General features: G+C 35.7%; 1 protein-coding gene across 23 annotated transcripts in view; it reads right to left on the bottom strand.

Moving 5' to 3' along the window:
* LOC144978001 (polypyrimidine tract-binding protein 1-like) overlaps window positions 1-20,000 on the bottom strand; it is a 351,175-nt gene that overhangs the window by 64,674 nt on the left and 266,501 nt on the right. For 2 of the 23 annotated variants that reach the window (XM_078923781.1, XM_078923763.1), the window contains exon 1: window positions 17,268-17,689. The exons of 15 other annotated variants lie outside the window; for them this stretch is intronic. The gene's annotated coding sequence lies outside the window, so the exon portion shown is untranslated. Of the gene's footprint in view, window positions 1-4,772; window positions 5,958-17,267; window positions 17,777-20,000 lie in introns of those variants that run through there. 6 more of the 23 variants (XM_078923720.1, XM_078923790.1, XM_078923753.1 and 3 more) reach the window with 6 other exon arrangements.

Consider the following 20,000-nt stretch of genomic DNA (forward strand, 5'->3'; position numbering starts at 1 on the left):
ATGATGATGTGATGATGATGTGATGATGATGTGATGATGATGTGATGATGATGTGATGATGATGTGATGATGATGTGATGATGATGTGGTGATGATGTGATGATGATGTGATGATGATGTGGTGATGATGTGATGATGATGATCTTGATGATGATGATGTGATGATGATGATGATGATGATGATGTGATGATGATATGATGATGATGATGATGATGATGATGATGATGATGATGATGATGATGATGATGATGATGATGATGATGATGATGATGATGATGATGATGATGATGATGATGATGGATGATGATTTATGATGATGATGATGATGATGATGATGATGATGATGATGATGATGATGATGATGATGATGATGATGATGATGATGATGATTGATGATGATGATGATGATGATGATGTGATGATGATGATGATGATGATGATGGTGGTGATGATGATGATGATGATGATGATGATGATGATGATGGTGCCACTGGTGACAGTCGTGGTAGTTACCGACAGGCTGAATGACCTCCGCCCCTCCCTGATAAATCAGTGCATTGAATTTAAGATACGATTGATTTGTACAGTTGTTCAAATTTTATCACATTATCTTAATTCTGTTTTACCAGGCATTAAAGCATTCATTATCTTTCGGATTCGAATTACAACACTTTGCACAATGACATTGTGTCTTCTTTTATTTTATTTTCATTTTGACCAATCAAAGTTGCTATTAAGAGATATAGGGACCGAGGCCCATGGAACCAGAGTTTATTCCGTTGCCTATTGCGTTAAGCGGCTAATTACTTGTTACGCTTTGGAAAGGACGCTAGTCTATAACAAAGTACTTTTTTCCGACAAATCTAATAGATCCAGCTACCCAATCACTGCAGTGTGGTCAGGGAAGGAGAAGGTTGTCAGAAAAATAATTTTGACAGGTCCCGGATTGATACCGTAGGGTTAGTGTTCTACTAGTTACTATAGAAAACTCATTGAACAATCAATAATTGAAGAACCTGTTTTCTGGCGCGACCAAAACGGGTAAAAATGTGTTTTGAATAGAGCCAGAGATTAGTCATGCTATCCAATTCTACCAGCATGTTCTCCTATTACAACCATTACTTTGACAATATCTAGAACAATTCATGCTGCCCCGATTTGGTATGTAAATTAATCAAATCAAGAGTATCACATTTTGATAGATTTTTTTCGTTCATATAATTATATTGTATAAATAAATGATTCAATCGCGTCCAGAATTTTAGTAGTAAATGTGGATAATATAACATGACATGACCGGAGCGTACTAGGGCAAGACTATTTTTTGCTCTCTTTCGTTGAGCGCAACTTTTGCTCATTAGAGCATCTTCAATATGAGAATATATATATATATATTAAAAGGCTTTGTCTTATTTTTAAGGATACCATTCAAAGTTGTTAGCGGGGTGCAGATGAAAAAAATCCCAGACATATGTGAAGCGAATTAACATGGTGAAATCGTGGAAATGTGGAGAACAAATGTACATGTTGTTAATATATACACACAGATTTTTTTACTATTATTGTAGCTAGTGAATGTTGACGATCGAAGAATAATAAGAATACATAATTACCTTCCCTCTCCTTTATTTATCTATTTACTGAAACGTGGTCGTGTGGTTGCTTACACAATTGATAAAGATTTCGGAGGGTGGATAGCGTAGGTGATGCTTACCAGATAAGTGTTTTGTTTTTTTTTAAAATCTAATTTACCGAACATTACAATTTTGCTATTAAGACCCCTGGACCCCGGGGGAGATTAACTGAACGTCTATACCGTGAATATTTTTAAATATCTAACCAAACGCATACTTTTATTATATCTATAGATAGAATGCGCTTGGCCAAGGAGTTCACAACATTGCCATCCGGAAGTATAACACAAACTCTGTGTAACCATGAACTTTTATAGTCTGGTTAATACAGTTTAGTGAGAACAACTCACAAACGCGGATGGCACAAACAATAACAAAGGCCTGAATGACGTCATCTGCATACTATCTATACACATATATCCAGTCGTCGGAGCGGCTTACAATGTCCTCGCCTAGGCATTCCTATGAGTTTTGATAATCTATCAAACAAATGTAAGACAAACAAATGTAAGACATTTAACAGGAATAACTCGCATTATTCATGTGAGTAAAACATTCTTGCCCAGTTTAAAAATTCGATACCGCCTTAAGTAGGGTTCAAACCTCTGTCACGGTTCCATTTACGGCTTTATCCAGCTGGTCGACCAGTCATACAACTGTGTAAAACATAGCTATTGGGAACGATAAATAAGCAAATGAAATAACTCTATAAAAAACACAACAGGTTATGGTTGATAAATGCGGAAATGACTTGCTCTTTTTAACAGTCTGCTATACACATTAAAGGGAGATAAAAATGTTAATAGCATCAATAAAATCTCATATTATTACAACACATTATATGCCCTGGTTACACGACAATTACACAATACAATTTAGTACATCTAAGTTAATAGCACGGTAATAGCCAGTTGTACTCGGAAAGACAGAACTAAGAGGAATCAGATCTGATGGTTCTACAAAATATTCTATTGAAATTCTAATTTTTAGAATTGTGGTAAGAAAAACGATTTGAATTTGTTTTCTACAATCAAGAAGAAAGACAAAAAAGTATATTGAAAAAAAAAAATGATTCCAATAGTGTTTTAATAAACACATCGCAAAAATGAAAAAAAGATTTTGTACGTAGACGTCTATATCTAATTCTCAAATATTGATGTGATTTTTCAATCCCTCGTTTTCTCTAATGACTGATCCGGAGCATTTTTTCCATTGATCCAATTGGTTTTCTAATGCATTGAATAATGAGTCGAGCTCATACGTTTTGAATTGACTCTTTTAGCTCTGTGTGTAAACTGTTGTACCATCCTTATAAACCACCAACGACCTGTAGTCCATAGGATTCAAGTCAGGGCACATTGGAGGCTATTCATATTCGGAAATAAATCGAATATGATTTACGTTCGTACTGAAAATTATGTAGCATTGTTAGAAACTAAACGCGGCAACGTCTTACACTAGTAACACTCCACTGCTAAAACAAGACGCAGATTTGTAAACTTTTGATATCGTGATTTTTATATTAGTTTGGTATAACCAGCATAATTTCTTAACCAATTAAGAATTTGGGATTACATTTGGCAAGAATTAACTTAAGATATATATATATATATATATATATATATATATATATATATATATATATATATATATATATATGTATGTATGTATGTATGTGTGTGTATATATATATATATATATATATATATATATATATATTATACATATATATATATATATATATATATAGTGTGTGTGTGTGTGTATGTGTGTGTGTTATACGCATACATTATGTATTTATTGTGTATGAATGGACATTTATTGACAGGGATTATATTATCAAAGCACAAAACCATATGAATAGGAATAAGGATTAGAGATACGTTTTCAATCAAAATTGCCCGGGCTATAGTGGCGTGTTTCCATAAAGAGACAGATACCTACACCTCTATTCCTCTAATTCAAACACACGAACCAAATCTGAATCTCAATTCTATTTGTGACAGCTTTGCACATTTCCCCCCTTTCTTCTCCTATAGAAGAAAAATTTAATGCTGTGTAATGCATAAAATAAAGTGGCATTGGATAATCGGGGTTGTTAATAACAAGAGCTAAAAATAAATTATGAACGAGATTTTTGTATTTGAATTGAAATTAAAAGGTGTGTGTGTGTGTGTGTGTGTGTGTGTGTGTGTGTGTTAGACGTGCCAACAGTGTTCAATAATAAATCATTGTGTTTGATGAAAGCTGAAAACATTCTGGCATACGATAAACAATGGCAAAGAGAGGAGGCTTTGAAATGAGTAAACGTTATTGGCATGGTATCAGTCAGCAAAATTGGTGTTGTTACAGTGTGATAAGGGGGCTGATGAAAGGGGTGGGGGGAGAGCCAGTGTGTTTCATTATGTTATAATGTATATATATATATATATATATATATATATATATATATATATTACATACAAACAAACACACACACGTACACACACACACACACACACACACACACAAACAGAAATACATATACACGTGGACAGGTAACACTCCGACGATTGGTTGTGAAATGAGAAAATTGTGAGGTAGCTAATTTGGGTAGTGGGGTGGGGTGTGGGGGGGGGGGGGGAATTCAATTAGGAATAATTAAGATTGAGAAGACAATATGATGGATAGAAAGGTAGAGAAAGGAAGAGAGAGAGAGAGAGAGAGAGAGAGAGAGAGAGAGAGAGAGAGAGAGAGAGAGAGAGAGAGAGAGAGAGAGAGATTCTGAGACAAGCAAAATATCATTTGCAAAAATGACCAATATTGATGAGGCGTCGAATATAATAATACAATCTTTGCAAATCATAAATCAGTTTGTTCAATATAGACCTCGCTATTCTTAATTCTTTATTAATGGGTGATAAAATAAATTGCTGGGGAGTTTTTAAATGAGAATAGAGAGCACAATCCGGGAGAGCGTTATCAAATAGTTTAAGAAATAGACGAGATAGAGATGCAACGTTATAAAGACAAAGAATTATGTAGATGATTGGGTGTACGTCTTATCGGCAAGATACAGAATCAGATGGACAGAAAAGACATGGGCATGGGGAAAGTTCGTATTTACACCGGAAGCTAAGCAAGTTGTTGACGCTTACCTTTACAAAAGAATCCAAAAAGGTGTAAATATTGTTTCAGCAATAATCCAAATAAAAATCGCAATAAACCGGCCAGTGTCTATTTAGTACGACTTTATAAGCAGCAATTATCTCATAAAATGCTTAGTTGAAGTTTTTCCTGACCTTCACACTAGGGAAAAGATTTTTAAAATGCTTGCTGGTCCGGATTCCTTCAGTCCTCGATCCGAAACCACTTATTTCGCTGGCGTATGACGACCCTTGAACACGGGAGGTCACAGTCACAGATCACAAAGTTCTAATCCAGTGAATTGAAACAAAACCAGTGGAGCGGGAAGAGCGACCTTTCAAGCTTTGAAGTGTAGAAGACCTTGATTAGACAGGCAAATGTTACACGAAGAGCAAATCTTGTATAAGATCGTAGTACCGGCGATTCAAATTATAATAGTTTGCGTTTATCATCTAGCAATCAATACGATACACAGACTTCATTCAACGGAAACATTAAAACTTAATTCCATTTTTTTTCAAGAAAACTAAAACAAAAATTAGAGTGAACTTTTATAGCTTTTTTTTATCTCCAGAAAATTGGGGGGTAAAATGTCTATTCACTTTATCATGTGCCACGTGCTGCTTTAGTGTTGGCTGTGACGTCAGGCTTGTCCATAAACGATGACGAAAAAATAAAAATTCAAATTGTGCTTTTAAAAAATGATGCAAAATTCTAAATCCTTTTCATGAATTGAGAAAAGCACGTGTTAACAATGTTGATACAGTGATGGTATCCAATGTTATTCAAGAACGAATATTTTCTAAGCTTTGAAGCTGGCACTTGATGACAGGATGAGAGATAGAGAAAAACAAAACGAGTCAAACGGATAGCAAAATTTAAGTTAGGCAACCGCAGTGTAAAGGGTGAAGAGTGAAAGTAGAAATGAAAATGAAAGCTGCTATCAAGCGGTAGAAACGAACGACTAATAAATAAGTAGTGCGAGAACAACAGCACAGATTATACAAAGATAGGTATGATACGCCAGCCTGATTATGAGGCTATGAGTAAGCTCAACGGGCGGCCTAAACGTTTTGTATTTTTACCAGATCAAGGTATGGCGGTGGCAAACGGTTTGTTGGCGACGGGGGGAGAAAAACGAGACTTGCAGCAAACCACGAAGAATAAACTACTTGCTACGCCACAAAAATAGCTACAAGCTCTTCAACAAAATCATAAAACCACCCAAACCTTCAACATCACAACGGTACTACCACAACAACCATCACCACAATCATAACGCCAACCACCACAGGTGAATCTATTTGAATGGCTTGACTATTTCCATAAAAACCTGTTGCCAACATTGGTATAAAACATTAAGCTTCAATAAAAATCGGCCCATCAAACCATGCGCATCGCAGATAATGTTACGGACTTGTGCATGGCATTTATAAATAAAATATGACAAACCAAACGTTATGTTTGTCTTTGTATTTTTCCTTCATTGGTTCAAGACTTGTCATTGCAATAAAATCTGCATTGATTTTCTTGTATTGAATAATGTTTAACAAATTGGATATCGTATTGGCGATGGTGAACAAAATAGTAAGATAAGAAGCCTCAGCTCGTGGTTGGAATAGATTAATGTTTTAAAAAGTGATATGATAGATATCGGTGTAATACTGTTAGGAATAATGATGACGTATGTGGCTTGTCCAAACTACAAATTTCACCCAGGTTGAATTACAACATATCAACGGCTTGTTATTTTAAAATTTACTTCTGACAACTCTGATGACCAAATACAGAGTTATTGCTGCGACTAAGGATCGAGAGTGATTGAGAATAATGCGATTTGATAGGAGAGATTTATATTTTTTAAATATTTTGTTTAATGATAAAAAGTCCCACTCAGAATTTATTCAAATATTTACAAATCCAGTATAATTACATTTACGTAGTTTTCAATTGGCAAAAAGCAAACTCGCTAGAGCGACAAACATGTTCCATATTATTCATGTAGGTGTTTTGAAAGACATACATTAAAATCAATTGTCTCATTAAATGACGGAAACAATTGATTAAAAAGTACATTTTTTTAAAGTTAGAAAGTTGATATGAACATTAAATACAACATACTTTGTGGCTCTAAGCCTAGGGCAAATCTCTGCATAGTATAATATAAAGATTTTGGCTGAGTCAATGTAATGCTTGGATTTTCTGATTTTATCAATGACTAACGGATTTGAAACTTCGATCTTATTTTCATTTTACTATGAATTAAGATGTATCTACCTTCTATATATTTTTTGTTCGTTCTGCGTTTTACAATATATTTTAATTTTGTTGATAGATGCGCAACGCATGAAGTAGATAAAGAGTAACAAGCCTTTTGAGTCGTCACTACTCGACAATCTCATTTATAATACAATAACTTGAACGAATCAATCATGCAAACAAAAATTAATTGATCTTGTCGATTGATTGTGGATTCGGTACTTTGTTTAACCTTTCTACCATTTTCCAGCTCCTGGATGTGCATAGAAATTGGATTGATATGAAGTCTGATTCAAGACCAACCGAAAAGGAGATAGCCAACTTCCAAGAACAAACAATTAATCACACACACACGCACACACATACACACGCGCGCGCGCGCACACACACAAATAAAATCTCTTTTTTATTAATAGTCATTATCCCTAACATTCCGTTTATACTCAGAAAACTCATCAAATCCCAAACACACAATAAAGACACGAAGCCGTGCTTATTTGGCTAATTAACGAACAAATCCGAATATCTAAATAAATGTTAACGCGCCGTAGTTTACAACAAACGGACGATACCAATAAAAGCTGACGCTACTAATAATTACAATATTCACAATGAGTTAAGTCCGAATAGTTTCGACTTCCACCACACCTGTGCAAACGTTATTTTATTATTGATATACCTAACTATACCTTTAAATCGGGAAATATTTTCAATTATCTTGTCAATAAAGTATAGATATGCACTGTGAAGGTAATGAATAATGTATCGAGATCTCTATACTATAGCAGCTTAAGATCAGAGGAACAGTATTTCAATTTCATATCTTTTGATCTTTGTCATCAGGATGTTCTATTCCCTACCAATTAATGGGCGATATGGCAGAGAAGTCGCCACGTCACATCTGCTACCTTTCCGGTTCAAAATTCACTTGAAGTTGGTTTGTAACCAGTCCTTCGGAGGACCAATAATGAATGGCTTACATATTGAATCACAAGGTTGCATAACTAGTTTAGTAGTATGACGTTTAGACGGAGTCTTAGGATTACCGGACGTCAAAGAGCGAGGATAGATGATCTTTATTGACGACTGGATATATTTAGACTAGAAAATAAGATACCGTCACTCTGAAACCAGGAGACCGGTTGTACAAGGAATTTATCCAGTCCTCCAGAAGAGTGGTTTTTAGTTACCATCATTTTGACATTTCATTTTTGTTCACTATTGTCTACTGTAAATAGAACAAAACAAGGTTTCTGCTGGGTCATCCGATCAACTGGGTGTAGTATTATAAATGTATAAGGTGTACGCTTATGCCTATTCGAAATGCACGCCATTCATTATCTGATGTAATCCATTCTTCTTCTAAGTTGAAACTGTAACATTAAAATTGATCTTCCATTGATAATGGCTTAAATTTCGGTTTGTGAAACCCGAACTCAAGACAGACACACGACATTATAATATCGATTATTGTCATGTAAATGAAATCGCATGTTCCTTGAATATTACACAATAGCTTAATATAGGTGAACGTTGGGCCATGGGCCAATATGGCAATTTTTGTTTTCAAAACCTATGTGTACAAGTTATCATTCTTCGAAGAAGACCTTTACCCTTTATTTTTAGCTTTAATTCGGGAACATAGTTTTATTAAATGTCATAGAATAGAGGAAACAATAATCATCAATGATAAGGAAAGACGCAGGCAATAATATAAAAGTAAAAATGACCAATGAAAAAAAAATCAAATAAACAAACAAATAAACAAAACAAAACTAAAACCAACAAAACGAAACTTAAAAACATAGAACAAAACCAACTAAAGCAAAACAAAACAAAACAAACAAACAAAAAGAATAAAAAGAAACAACAAGTAAAAAAAACTTTTTAAAGAAATCGACAATAATAACAAAATCATAGGACGGTTTGAAATCATTTTGGACTAAGTATGACGTAAACATAGCATTTTATTATGGGTCATGCACTACAAGGGAAATGTTGCATAATGTTCAAAGATGTTTAAAAATATATGAAGTGGTATGGACCCAATCAGAGCCAAACTGATAACATGAAATATTTTAAGAAAAGATAACGGGTGAACAAGGTAATAGATTATGTTATCATTAATGCTGTTTTGTTGGGCTCGTCATATATTTATGTCCCTTAGTAAGAACACCGATGTATAAACTTATTATATTTTGCAAGTTCACCACTGACTTTTAAGCCAAAATGGTCAATATATTCACTGAACAATCTCAAAACACATTTCAAAGGGGTCCCTTACTTGTTTGATCTCAGCAGAGTAGGGGAGGAACGGCGATTATTAACTATAATGTGATTTCTATTTTGGTGTTACACGGGACCGGGATGGGGAAAAAATAACAGACAACAACAAAAAACTCTATTTAAAAAAAAAAAAGAAAAGAAAAAGAAACACACGAAGAGTTGTTTTATCGCAGATACCATCAGGTGGAGATAATTGGCCGATATTGTTATCTAAAATGTGTGTTAAGTATGCTTATACATAATTCTCAGCCGGCGAATGTAAAAGTAATTACTGTACTGGAATGTCTACACACTCAGAGGTTACATTAAATTAAATGTTGTATATTTTGAAGTTGCACAACAGTTTTACGCTGATCATGTGCCCCTACGTAGAATTACTTATTTGTTGGGGATTGTTTCATGTCCTTTATCACACGTGGCTACTTTTCACGGTGTATATTTTGAAAGTCCACAACAGTTTTACTCCGATCACGGTCCCTGGGGGGGGGGGGGGGGGGGGGAGAATGCTTCATGTCTTTTGTCTTGAATTTTGTCACCATGGCTACTTTTCAGATGTTTACTAAGAGAAAATTGTCGGTAAAGACTGAGCATTATATTAATCATTAGTAGTTTTAATACATGATCAAATATATGGGGGGAAATGAGAAAGGCTAGGTAATACAATCATGTTCATATCTTAAGTATTTCATAGAGAGCAAAACGCTTTACAAGGGTCTCCCGTCAACAGCAATAGTTAACATGTGGGACGAGACATAATACGCAGATGTTATAAGAAACTATTTACGGCCAAGTACTTGTCTTACATCTGAGTACAGTGCAAGAATATGAGGAAGAGGCTTTTCCATGAACTCAACTTTGCGCCGCTGTAAGCATGACTCAAACCCTGGACCTACCGAATGAAGGCGAGGGAAAATACCAAAAGAGCGGAGATAGTAATTTTGCCAGCATACCAAAAGAGCGGAGGGTTACTGTAAACTCTTTAAAAAAACCAGTGGGGTTTGAAAAGTTCGTAGCTGTTTCAGGATCATTGCTTAGTACTTACGATCTTTCTTAATTGTCGGGGAGTGTGCTTGAAAAAATATGTAGTGATTTAGAAGCATGTGAGTTTATAAGTGTGTGAGTTTAGTGTGTTTCTCGTCCGTGTGCTTGAAAAACATGTACCGAGTAAGAAACGTGTGAGTTGATTTAGTGTGTGTTTTTATTTTGATAATTTCGGGATTCTTGTCCGTGCTTATTGTAGGCATAACATAGCCTATCATTGTTAGAGACACCGCGAGGTTATTTAGTGTGTGTGTGTGTAGTTTGATTTCCAAACTCTATATTATAAGATAATTTCGGGCTTCCATTCTTTCTTCAACTCATCTGTATGGACACGTTAAAAATATCAAAGACCCAAAAAGGAGCTGACTGCGTTGTCCTAAATAACTACACTTATCGGTTGGACTATGCTACAAGTCATGGGGACAAGTACTGGCGATGCACAGTTAAAGGCTGCAAATCAAGAGTAAAGACAGACGGACAAGTAACCACAACGCTGACAGCTGTAACAAATCACAATCATGACAGAGACTACAGAACTACAGAAAAGACGATACTTCGAGCTGCTGTAAAACGTCGGGCCGAAGCTGATGTGTCAGAAAGACCAGCAAAAATCATGAAATCAGAACTTCTCCAAATGGAAGAGGCGAACCTGGTTCATAAAGACATCATCAACGTAAGAAGATCTATCTACAGGCAGAGACGAAAACAATTGCCAAAACTGCCGAAAACACGAGAGGACGTCCACAGAATACTGAACAACGACTTTCATCCAACCACATCAAAAGGTGAAAAGTTTGTCCTGCATAATGATGATGGCACCGGAATAATCATTTTCTCAACAGACAGCAACTTGAAAGAGCTGTGTTCAGCACATGTGGAAGAGCTATTTGTTGACGGAACTTTCAAGTCTTGTCCTCCCCAGTTCAGTCAGATCTACTCCATCCACTGTCTGAGTAATGGCATCTACTGCCCACTTGTATTTTGCTTGCTACCATCAAAAACTCAAGAAACCTACAAAAACATGTGGAAAGCAATCCTATCCCTGTGCCGTGAGAGATCACTTTCTCTCCAGTGTAGACAGTTTTCCATGGACTTTGAGAAAGCAGCCATGACCGCGCTTAAAACGTTGATTCCAGACGTCATTGTAAAAGCGTGCAACTTCCATCTGGGACAGGCTCTTCACAGGAAAATCCAGCAGCTGGGACTCGGAAATGAGTTTCAAACAAAAAATGAGGTTGGCAAGTGGCTGACCTACACTTTTGGACTTTCGTCTTTGGATCCGTCGGAGGTTGAGGACAGTTTCGCCATGGACCTCATGAGTTGCCAACCAGACGACACCAAGTTGATCCACTACTCCGATTATCTGCTACAAACATACATACTACCTTCAAGTCCTTTTCCACCTCCACTGTGGGCCTCTGTTCCCAAAGGCCAGAAAAGAACGAACAACGCAGCAGAGTCTTTCCACTCGATGCTGAACAAGGAGTTCTATGCCCCCCACCCGAACGTGTTCTTGCTCACTGACGCCCTAATCAAATTCCAGGCCACGACATATATCAAGATGAGATCAAAAGCAGAATCGAAAAAACAGCCCAAAGACCAGAAAGTTGCACAGCTCGTTAGTGAGAAAAAAACAGGCCAAAGATCCAGATTTGAGTTTGTGAAGGCAATGAGTTTTATCAACAGACCCTTGTAAATAGTTTCCCTTGCAAGATTTTACCAATTTTTAACCTACACTCAGCTCAAATAAAAATCCTAATGCAGCCTCACAGCGGTAAAAGATATCGTTGTGTGTTGGTCCCAAGCCCATAAAATGCAGAGGGGGATTTTTCCACACACTAGGCAAACAAATAACAATAAATAAAAATAAGGTTTACAGTAATCTTGTACATTTCTTTGATATCGGGCGCCGCACCTGTGCCCACTCCCTCCGCTCTTTTGGTACGTGTTTTTCCGCTCTTATGGTATGCCTCTCCGCTCTTTTGGTAGACATCCGAAGGCGAGTGTCATACTACAAGACCCCCAAGCAGCATATCACAATACATGTATTGGTATTATAGCGATAGGCAAAGTGGCTGTGCCTTCGATCCTCGGATTTTTCAGTCTCTACTCTCATCATAATGTATTTCAATTTTAATTCTTTAATCATTTCAATTTTATAAAAAACACAGGCCAGAATTGATGAAGCATTCATTAAGAATAAACTATGCAGAGTAATCTTTTTTCGAAGAACCAAGTAACAGAGAAGTTGATTAATATTACCCTATATAAATAAAATGCCTTACACAGCAATTAAACGAAAACTAAATATTGAATGAAAGTTTGGAATATATGGACCGAGGAACAGGGTGAATTTATTTGAAGAAATGAAACACACTATTAGGAAAAGGCGTTAACGCATCGGGCCAAAATTGCCAGACGTATTTTTATTTAAAAGCCAAATAGGCATCGTATAAAATGTTTACCGTACTCAACCAGTCGCATTATTAATCTATTCACATAATTAAGTGTGAGTTGTAAAAGTAAATAATAGACCTTAACCAAAATTTGGAGTGTGTTTGTACACGACATTTGTTGAGCACTTTCCATGAAACCAAACATCTCAAAGCGCTTTACAGATAATGAATTACATTATGAACATATGTATAGTCAAAATAAATAGTGAAACAAAATACAAGTTGCTTAAATAATAGTATACAAACATTACAATCGGCATGGTGTAAAATGATTTTTGAAAAAGTAGGCTTTTAAAGCAGATTTGAAGTTTGAGATATTCTCGATTTTTCTAATAGGTTAAGGTAGGGTATTCCAGACTTTGGGGCCATAACATTGAAAAGAGCGACCACCAAAAGATTTTAACTTATTTTTGGTACAGATAATAAAGTGGTGTCGCGTGGTGATCGAATGTTCGAGGCTTAATGTTTATAAGTTCAGAAAGATAAAGAGGGGCTAAATAATACGCTCAGCATTTCATGCCAATTAAACACGTATAATTAATTATTCATTCCGTGACATAATGCAAGAAAGGAAACAAAGGTATAAAAAGTATACATTTCAGAGAGTCAAAAGACTTTTCGAGCTAAACATTATCAAGCCATTGTTTTAATGATTTAACACACCAAACTGACAACACTACCTAAAGATAAAGGCAGACGACAAAGATGGTATTATAGACTTTGAATAGTTGATATTTCCAGCCGCAATACAGGAATAAAAGCTGGCATGTTTTTGACATAGAAGTCAAACAAAGAGGCCGCTTGTGGTGCAATCGATGGATGAGAAAAGCACGTGTAGTTCCTATGTATACCCCTCTGGTGGACAAAATTATGGAGCAATAGGCCTACTTAGTTATTGTCTTCCTAATAAAATATTTTGTATTTGTTTGGGTATTGGGCTCCACATTATTTCTTTCATTGTCACAAGTAGTGCTCTCAGGCTGAAAGTATTTCGCCAGAGAACAAACTCACCCTGTGCACAATACTTTCAATTCCAACACTTCAATGGACTATTCAGCCTCAACACTCCATTACTACAAGTTAGGAGTTCGAACATTAAACATTCATTTTTCAACCTGTGGCATAATAATGGAGAAAGAAAGACGTTAAATTTCAACTTAAGATTAATACCAAAACTGCCTGATTTACATTTTATTTGACATTATTTCGTGACAATCTATCTAATCTCATAATCTAATCCTACAAAATTATTTTCGTGGCGAAACGACCATCCCAATGGTGGGATGTCCAATGTGGGCATCTGCTTTACTAAAAAATGAAAATGGTTCGTGTAACGCATCTTGTCACGTATTCCTCTTTACCTTCATTTTTCCATTAAAAAAATAATTCTTATTTTACTTTTACATTGCGAATTCCAAATCTGGCTTCAAAATGGAACATGTTTTAACAAATTCATCAAGGTAATGAAATAATGAAAAATAAAGAATTATGATTATGAACTGTTGAGGTGTGAGGACGGGAGGGAATCAATACATTTAATAATATTAATTTTTATGTACAAACATAGACTTAAAAAAAAAGTGATTAGTGACCTTTGACCTAACATGTCGGGTCAATGGACAAGGCAAGTACAGTACTTGTTACAGAAAGGTCAGCCTCAGTTCATGGTTCATGGTAGTAAGTGATATTAATTGATTGGCTTCAACGTGACACATTATTTTACCCTATTATCCGAAATCAATCAATCAATCACACACACACACACACACACACACACACACACAAACACAAAGCACACACACACACATACATTCTATGGCGAGTAAAAGAAAAGATCCAATCTGTTGTACACAGGAGAAAAAAAAACACACGCAAAAAAAAAAAAACAAAAAAAAAAACACGTATTAAAAATGTTGATAAAAAAACTCGTAAATCAAATATCGATCGATTAAATTATCGTCATCTTGGCAAAATCTCTCAAACATGAAAACATGATATCGAGAAGTCTCAGGTTTGGGAGTTGTTTTCTAGATGAGTGTTATTTAAATAGATAGATATTTGAAGGATGAGCTTTCTGGTCAAAATTTTAAATACATGTCTTTCCAGAGCACGGCAGTTAACTGGAGCATGTGGTGATTGGGGATAAAACAAACTGATTATACTTCTCGTTGACCGTTGACGGATATGTTAAGAAAAACAGAAGGACAAATGGGAAAACAGATATTAAATAGAGGTATAACATACATTGTTAAATAAACTATCATCTAGTACTAATAGGCAAATGGGTAGAAACAATAGATAATATAAATAAAAATATATTGAAGGCACACAGACTTATTGTTAGACTGGCATATGAATACTATTTTTGTATACAACGTTTCTAAAAATCCCTTGTTAGCTTTTATCGTAACATCATAGTACATACGGACAGCAAAAACAAAAATCCATCATATAAATAAAAAGATAGATGAATAGATAGAAAGAGATATGGAGAGAGAGAGAGAGAGAGAGAGAGAGAGAGAGAGAGAGAAAGGGAGAAAAGGAGAGAGAGAGAGAGAGAGAAGAAAGAAATAAAGAAAGAGAAAGATTATATATATATATATATATATATATATATATATATTATATATATATAGAGAGAGAGAGAGAGAGAGAGAGAGAGAGAAAGAGAGAGAGAGAAATAGATATAGACATCTACTGCTAGATCATATGCAGATATCATAATATGTAAAGATAGAGGGACGGAAAAGATGCACTACAGTATGACAGCAGCTAGAAGTCAGTCTCGATATTATCCCTTTGTTGTTGTTGTTTATTCCTAGCCCAATGAGATAATCCCCAATAATAACCTCGTTGATTGGCGTGGTATTTGCCACAGGTAAACAAATTACATGACTGGCATTCTGTTAAAATAATAGACCTAGCTGTTCATGTTGCGGACCGCACAGAATTACGAATCGTTATAAAATATGCTATATATTATGGAGTGACGTATATCTATCACCCCCTCCCCCTCCTTAATTTGCACACCCTCTCACGCAAACACTCACTTACAAACACACAAACACACGTACAGAAACACACGCACATGCACATTACAATTTGTAGATCTTACTACTTTCTTACATTTCACATTGTACAATACGTTCCTGATTGGGACTCGAGTGTGTACACTCAGTAAACCAAAAGGCACCCCATTTCCATAACATATCACACATTCGTCTGTTGGGCGCTTTTTTTTGTACAGATATCTAATTTCTACAATGATTGTCAGATAACTAGTAGGATAATTTGTAAGAGCTTGCAACCACTGTCACCCATCCGTAGGTGACCACACTTAATGTCGCTTGAATATTTAACAAGACGAGACAAGGTATCGGTTAAAAATAACGCCGTCGAAAATACAGTTGGTAACTTTTCGTTTTAAAAAAAAAAATTGTTTGTATATTCAGTGCGAAATTTCATTAAGTATTGGCCTTTTCATTCGCTCTCTCTCTCTCTCTCTGTCTCTCTCTCTCTCTCTCTCTCTCTCTCTCTCTCTCTCTCTCTCTCTCTCTCTCTCTCTCTCTCTCTCCCCAGCACAAATTTGTTTAAGAGTCAAAAGATCATAACTTCTTTTTTATTATTAAAATTAACATCAGTCTTAACATGCTGTTTCGGTAAAACTGCCGATAGCTATTTAAGGATTAAGAAAACTCGGATCGATGCGGTGTGATATATATATATATATATATATATATATATATATATATATATATATATATATAATATATATATATATATTATACACAGCTGTGACTGGGTTGGGATAGCATTGTAGTTGTAATCAACTTTTGATAAGGAAACAAAATAGCCCTATCGAGATAATCAAAAACATAGTTTACATATATATAATCGTGTTAACCCTTACGGGGGGGGGGGGGGGGGGGGTTAAGAGAAAGATCGATGTTTTAATAATGTCGTTTTAACTTGATCCATTCCAAACCACTACAAAACAAAAAGTCAAAGAAAGAAAGAAATACTTAACAAAAATAATTCCTCTAAGAATAGCGCGACACAAAACAACAACATCGTATAAGAACAATGTAAATAAATATAGCACCCCCTAAACACACTCACACACACGCTCACACACCAAAAATAAAATCATTGTGAACAATTCACAGGAACACACTCACATCTTAGTTGTTGGAAACTTGTATAAAACATTTAAATCTATCTAGATATATACAAATGAAAAAGTAGTTATCTCAGACAAAGCCACAAATTCGTCTCATTATATCAAATGAAAAAAATACACAAAAAGAAAAGAACCAACAACAACAACAACAACAAAAAAAAAAAAGAACAAACAAACCGACAAGCCACCAAAAAAAAAACAAAAACAACAATAATCGATGTTCTTTGATCCGCTACACAGGATAATTATCACCGCCATTGATAATGATAATCTGTTCGTCTTACCTTGATCGTAGAGAATTATTCCTCACAGCAATCCCAATAATTATAGTTATAGCACTCACAGCACAACTCCACGCCGATAAGATAACAGCGTATGTATCACAACACCAGTGGGTACAAAAAAGATTTCTATACACTCGCTAAGAAGTAATGGAAAGACAAGAGAGAGAGAAAAAGGGAAGATATAGCAATATGAAAGGAAACTGTAAAAAAAAAAAGAGCGAAACCACAAAGGTAAGACAGAAACAAAATCAGATAGAGATAAGGTAATAGCAGATCAGATAATTATAGAGATTATGTCTTGAAAGGAAAACCGTAGGACTGGAAAAGAACTGAAAATGCGAGTGGTAAGTGGTGGAAAAAAAAGAAGGAAGAGCCGCATAGAATACGTTTGCGTACACACACAGAAAAGAAAACCACTGCACAAGGGGAGGAAAGAGAGCGACAGAAAAAATAGGGTGGTTGGCGCACTCCGTTCGGTAGGGGAAAAAAAAAGGCCCGCAACCCCCAACTGTTTTAGAGCGTATAAAAAGCTTTGCTTTTAACTTCGGGAAATAGGGAACCAACCCTTAACTTACGTCCTATACTTCATACTTGGTTCTGACTGCCGTTCAACATGCCAAAGAAACGATCCACACTCGCCTCGCTCGCCTTCTTTTCTTTTCTATTTTCCATTAGTAAGCACCCCGCCCCCTTATAGCGTAACCAATGACCCGTGGAGAGAGTTGGAGAGGCCGAAAGTGTTGAAAGAAGGGGGACAGGGAGGAAAAACATGAACAATGAATGTGAGCTAAGAATATTGACAGATATACAAAGATCGATACATCAATGGATAAGTACATGTATAACCAGAGAGAGATAGAGAGAGAGAGAGAGACAGAGAGAGAGAGAGAGAGACAGAGAGAGAGAGAGAGAGGAAGCGACGGGGACGAAAGAGGTCTGATATGTCGAGAGCAACAAGTGAAGCGTAAAAAAAGTTATTGAAAAGGGAAGTCAAAGTAATTGAATCACGTGACCAAGGTTTTAAATAATATAATATTATAATAGTAGACACCGTGGCAAAGTTGAAATTAAGTCAATTTTCGTTTGTTAAGGAGACAGCATGATATATATATATATATATCTCCTTCTCTCTCTCTCTCTCTCTCTCTCTCTCCCTCTCTCTCTGTGTGTGTGTGTGTGTCTGACTCTCTCCCTCTCTATCTGTCTCATTCTCTCTCTCTCTCTCTCTCTCATCCCCCCCCCCCTTGTTATTTTTTCTTTCTTTTTTTTTTCCTTTTTCTTTTTCCAATTCTACATTTCATAAACGAAACACAATAAGTAATAGAAGGATGGGTGGGGAAGCCACAAGTAGCAACTCCATGGATCTGAATAGTTTTCCATCTCTCCCCCACATTTTCCCCTAGCAGCCTAACATACTACAGATGGAATTATCATTCTCTAAAGAGAATTTGGAAACATTGAAAAAAAATACCAAAGAAAAAAACAAACTTTTGCCGCGTTAAACCATAAGTAAGAGGTCGCCGCATAAATATAAACACACACACACGTGCCGAAAAAGACGATATTGGGGGAGGAGGGGGAAGGTTAGTAGGGTAGAGAGAGAGAGAGAGAGAGAGAGAGAGAGAGAGAGAGAGAGAGAGAGAGAGAGAGAGGGGTGTTTGTGAGAGAGAGATAGTGCCAGAGCGAAAGATAGGTATCTCGAGAGAGCATAAGAATTTTCCAATTTAATATGATAAATAAATAGACATATAGATTGGTTGATCGATTTATACTCAGATGAGAGATAAATAGATAGGTAGATAGATAGATAGATAGATAGATAGATAGATAGATTGATAGGTAGATATATAGATTGATAGGTAGATATATAGATTTGTCTGTAGGTAGAGGCTAATTGAAGAAATACTTCAATGCAGGGCTTCAGAGTAGACACATATCGTACGATCTTGTGGTGAAGAAAAGATGAATAAGTTTTTTGTTTTATTTTTCAATGCGATGCTGATAATTTTAGCATTGAAATCATGTTATCTCTCGTTCCTCTCTATTCTATATCTATACACACTCCCTTTTCATTTCCTAACGGTTTATTCTCCCCTGCCATCTTGTATGAAAGATATAATCCTATTATAGTTTTTAAAAACCAAAGAAAAAAAAAAAGGAAAAAACAATGACAACACAGCAAATAAAAAATATAAAAAGACAAACAAGCATACAAAAACACAACAAAGTTTTTTTTTTTTTTGTTTTTTGTTTTTTTAAAGAGAAATATATCATTTTCTTGAGTATTTATTTCTCAAGCATTTATATAACGCAATATCCTTTAAACGTGGTCAAGGCACTTTACAAGGGTTCCTTAGCCAACAGCAACACTTGGAACATGTAAGACAAGACACGCTATTGTTAAGCGATATTACATTTGTGGGGGCGGGGGGGGGGGGGCGCAGAAACGACGCTGTTATCGGCCAGGTATTCATTTAACACCTGAGTACAATGACAAAATGTGAGTAAAGAGCCTTTTCCAAGGACTCAACTATGTGCCGCTCAGAGCAAAACTCGAACCCTGGACCTTCCTATTGGAAGGCGGGTGCGATACCACACGACCACATAACTGCACAATCATATATACTCACATCTTATAAAAAATGTATTGCTGAAAGTAGTATTAATCACATGATTAACAATCTATTGACTGTTGAAATAATGATAATAGGTAATTATTCAAACATTTATTTT

This window comes from Berghia stephanieae, chromosome 1, assembly GCF_034508935.2.
Source record: "Berghia stephanieae isolate SIO BIC M18660-M18661 chromosome 1, UCSD_Bste_1.3, whole genome shotgun sequence".
In the NCBI taxonomy this organism is placed as follows: domain Eukaryota; kingdom Metazoa; phylum Mollusca; class Gastropoda; order Nudibranchia; family Aeolidiidae; genus Berghia; species Berghia stephanieae.